General features: G+C 42.5%; 1 protein-coding gene across 1 annotated transcript in view; it reads right to left on the bottom strand.

Annotated features, from left to right (window-relative positions):
• Positions 1–5,000, bottom strand: part of LOC311123599 (stomatin-like) — a 23,426-nt gene that overhangs the window by 17,349 nt on the left and 1,077 nt on the right. The gene's annotated exons all lie outside the window — the stretch shown is intronic.

Raw genomic sequence — 5,000 nt, 5'->3', positions numbered from 1 at the left:
GTTGATTTCAAAATAGCTTTTGACTCAATTTGGCATGAGTGTCTGCTATAAAATATTTATGGAAATTGGTGTTGGGGGGAAAAACATACAACATTATAAAATCCATGTACACAAACAACAAGTCTGTGATTAAAATTGGCAAAAAACACACACATTTCTTTCCACACACACTCACAAGGCCAGTAAAAGTTGTGTTATGCAACAAACTGTTATGTGCTGCTTCCCTCCATCTAGGTGAAAGATAGTTGTTACAGTCGGGATGACTCATCTCAGCCTGGGTTCACTACAGATGTAGGATCTTAATTTGATCATCCTGCTGTTGAAGGAACTTTCCTGCACAGCAGGAAATGCAAACTTGTAGTGTATTCAAGGTTAAAAAAGGCTTCTAAAGTTTGTAATATCCACTTTAAAATGTCAGACTTGATTTGGCCTAACAAATTTTTTTATCAACCTCTACAAAAAAATGTCCAGCTATTATAATCCATACACAAATTCACATTTCCTGTTGCTGCAGGATTATTTTCCTACTGTGTGAAACTGGCTCAAATTTAGACACGGCATCTGTAACTGTTTGATCTCATGGAAATATACTATCTGAGAAATCAGAGGGAACATCTCCTGAAACAGAGAGAAGTCCAGTGGGTAGGCCTGCATTGTGTAAAGGTGTTTCACTTCCCCAATGGAAAACACACAAGCTCAATTTCACTTCAACTTTTGAACTACAAGGACGTCCGTTAGATTTGGTATTGGTAAAGAATTTTTTGTTTTTTACCATGATAGTTAGCCTATTTCAGGCTCAAACGTTTACTGCCGTTCCGCTGAACCATATGACAAAACTTGGTGCTCCGTTCTATCAAATCAAATATCTAGAATAGATAAGATATAAGCATTTTCATGGGGAATCGAACCCACGACCCTGGCATTGAAAGTGCCATGGTCTACTAACTGAGCCAGAAGGGATGTGTGTAAATTAAGAGTGTACAAAGCAAAGGGTGGCTATTTGAGGAATCTCAAATATAAAATATTTTTTGATTTTTTTAACACTTTTTTGGTTACTACATGACTCCATATGTGTTATTTCATAGTTTTGATGTCTTCACTATTATTCTACAATGTAAAAAATTGTAAAAATGAAGAAAAACTCTTGAATGAGTAGGTGTGTCCAAACTTTTGACTGGTAGTGTAAGTATTTACACCCCTGGGTCAATATATGTTAAAATCAACTTAACAAAGGGGTTGAATACTTATTGACTCGAGACATTTCAGCTTTGTCACGCTTGCTCCCGCTCCCCCTCCCTGGCGCTCGAGGGCGCCAGGCTGCCCATCATTACGTGTAGCCAGTTTTGAAATGGCTAGCTAGTTAGCGGTGCACGCTAGTAGCGTTTCAATCGGTGACGTCACTCGCTCTGAGACCTTGAAGTTTCCCTTGCTCTGCAAGGGCCGCCGCTTTTGTGGAGCGACGGGTGACGGTGCTTCGAGGGTGACCGTTGTCGATGTGTGCAGAGGGTCCCTGGTTCAAGCCCAGGTTGGGGCGATGAGATGGACGGAAGCCACACTGTTACATGAGCACACCCGTCACCATCGTTACGCTCACTGGACTCACCTGGACTCCTTCCCTTTGTTGATTGTCCCTTCTATACAAAGGGATGGAACTAAGCTGGTGCCATGTGATCAATTATATATTTCAACACATAAGGATAATGGTAGACCTACATTACTTATTATGATGATTGCCCAACCCTGATCCTGGAGAGATACCCTCCTGTTGGTTTTAACTCCAACCCTGTTCCTGGAGAGATACCCTCCTGAAGGTTTTAACTCCAACCCTGTTCCTGGAGAGATACCCTCCTGGAGGTTTTAACTCCAACCCTGTTCCTGGAGAGATACCCTCCTGTAGGTTTTTAACTCCAACCCTGTTCCTGGAGAGATACCCTCCTGTAGGTTTTAACTCCAACCCTGTTCCTGGAGAGCTACCCTCCTGTAGGTTTTAACTCCAACCCTGTTCCTGGAGAGATACCCTCCTGTAGGTTTTTAACTCCAACCCTGTTCCTGGAGAGATACCCTCCTGTAGGTTTACATCTATCTAGTCCAGGGCTCTCCAACCATGGTCCTGGAGAGCTACCCTCCCGTAGGTTTTAAGTCCAACCCCAGTTGTAACTAACTAGAATCAGGTGCGCTAGATTAGGACGGTTGCTCTCCAGGAACAGTAGCTCTCCAGAAATTGTAAGATGGTTCGGGTAAGGGTTAAGGTTAGGAAAGGGATTTATTCATCAATTCACGTTCTGGCTAAACTGCATGAGGAAAAAACAAAACACCTTGACCTAAAAAGCCTCACCAGAGTCAACCCATGATAATGAAATGCACACAACTATCCTCAACTCTACTTGTAATACGTAAATACACAAGCCTGTCAGACCTGTTAGCTGCTGAATGTGGAAAACACAAAGTCACACTATCTACCACCCCCACCAGTGGAATATACTGTATCATTATGACTGCACTAGGCTAATATGCGCTCGCCTAACGTTGGCTATTATCAGGGGGAATAATGAGCTGTGAATGTTTGAAGTCTTTGAACACCATGGGATGAAAGCTTTGTGTAGTGTAGCCTATATAGCACGCTATCTCCCGCCTTTGACTGATTATTTACCTGCTGTGTCGAACCAAGTAGCCCAATCATTAGAGATAGATAACTGTAATAATGGGGCCTTCCCAGTACCTAGCACTTAGTATTTAACTCTATAGCTACCTTACCCGGCACCACGTGGTACATGATTTATTTATTTTATTTTTTATTTATTTATTTAAACCTTTTATTTAACGAGGCAAGTCAGTTAAGAACAAATTCTTATTCACAATGACGGCCTACACCCTGGCCAAAATCCGGACGACGCCCTGTGGGACTCCCAATCACGGCCGGATTGTGATACAGCCTGGAATCGAACCAGGGGGTCTGTAGTGACGCCTCAAGCACTGAGATGCAGTGCCTTAGACCGCTGCGCCACTCGGTCTGTAGTGACGCCTCAAGCACTGAGATGCAGTGCCTTAGACCGCTGCTCCACTCGGGAGACCCATAGGGCGATAGTGGGGCTTGTGTTACTGCCTCCCCAAAAAAATCACAAAAAATCACAAAAATAAATAATAAAATAAATAACTAAACTTTACAATAAAAAAGGTTAAAATCAGGTTAAAGAGATTCTCCATAAGATTTGCATATTTTTTTGGGCCAGTAGTTCTGAAAGTAGTGCTCAAGAGCCGAAAGGGGTTCTTGGAAACTGCGCGCTACGTCACATGTAGGGAAAATGGCGCCGCACAACCTCCAGAAAACAGTAACTTTCAAACTATGGATTTTGTGGCTAATTGATGTAAGACAGTAATTCTGCTCATAGATTATGCATGTATGAACTACACATTGACACATCCAGCCCAAGGCGGGAGGTTTAAAAAAAATACTTACGTAGTCGCCAAAGTTCCGGAGCATATCTTTAATATTGAGTAATAATTACCATGTGCTGTAAGTAAACACCAGGTAGCTAAATAGCAGACAGTAAATAAAACATCTGAGTTTAAAACAACCTGGATCACGTCTGTGTGTTTACTTTGCAAGCTACCGGTAGAAACTTTGTACAGTTGGCTAAATATAGTGGGAAGTAGAAGTAATGTAGTGTTTTCTTCAACCAACGTAGGCCTACTTAGCAACTACTGACCACAACTACAGACCACAACTACTGACCACAACTACAGACCACAACTACTGACTATACAACTACAGACCACAACTACTGACTATACAACTACAGACCACAACTACTGACTATACAACTACAGACCACAACTACTGACTATACAACTACAGACCACAACTACAGACCACAACTACAGACCACAACTACAGACCACACAACTACAGACCACAACTACTGATTATACAACTACAGACCACAACTACAGACCACAACTACTGACTATACAACTACAGACCACACAACTACAGACCACAACTACTGATTATACAACTACAGACCACAACTACAGACCACACCTACTGACTATACAACTACAGACCACAACTACAGACCACACAACTACAGACCACAACTACTGATTATACAACTACAGACCACACAACTACAGACCACAACTACAGACCACAACTACAGACCACAACTACAGACCACAACTACAGACCACAACTACAGACCACAACTGCAGATCACAACTACAGACCACAACTACAGACCACAACTGCAGACCACAACTACAGACCACCTGGGTATTTCCTACTATGCCTTTTAACCTTTAGGGGAAAAAATTTAAATTTCTGTCTAATCAGACAGAAAAACATATTGGTCAAGCTCAGGGACTTTATTTTTTCTAGATGCATTTTCCAACCTGTAAGGTGCATAATCCTACCAGGGTGGACATTTGGCTGGTGATTTTAATGCAGGGAAACTGAAATCCGTCTTACCTAATTTCTACCAGAATGTCACCTGTGCAACTACAGGAGACAAAACTGTAGTTCACCTTTACTCCACACACAGAAACGCATACAAAGCTCTCCCTCATCCTCCATTTGGCAAATTAGACCATAACTCTATCCTCCTGATTCCTATACGCAAAAACTCAAACAGGAAGTACCAGTGACGTGCTCAATATGGAAGTGGTCCGATGAAGCGGATGCTAAGCTACAGGACTGTTTCGCTAGCACAGACTGGAACATGTTCCGGGATTCATCCAATGGCATTGAGGAGTTTATCACATCAGTCACCGGGTTTATTAACTGCATCGACGACTTCATCCCCACAGTGACCGTACATAGATATCCCAACCAGAAGCCATGGATACAGGTAACATCCGCACTGGACTAAAGGCTAAAGCTCCCGCTTTCAAGGAGCACTTATAAGATATCCCGCTATGACCTCTAACGAGTCATCAAACAGGCAAAGAGTCAATACAGGACTAAGAATTAATGCTACTATGCCGGCTCTGACGCTCGTCGG

This window comes from Coregonus lavaretus (assembly GCF_964263955.1).
Source record: "Coregonus lavaretus genome assembly, contig: HAP1_SCAFFOLD_400, whole genome shotgun sequence".
In the NCBI taxonomy this organism is placed as follows: domain Eukaryota; kingdom Metazoa; phylum Chordata; class Actinopteri; order Salmoniformes; family Salmonidae; genus Coregonus; species Coregonus lavaretus.
Note: the sequence above shows the minus strand (reverse complement) of the source record. Positions and strands in the feature narration are given on the sequence as shown.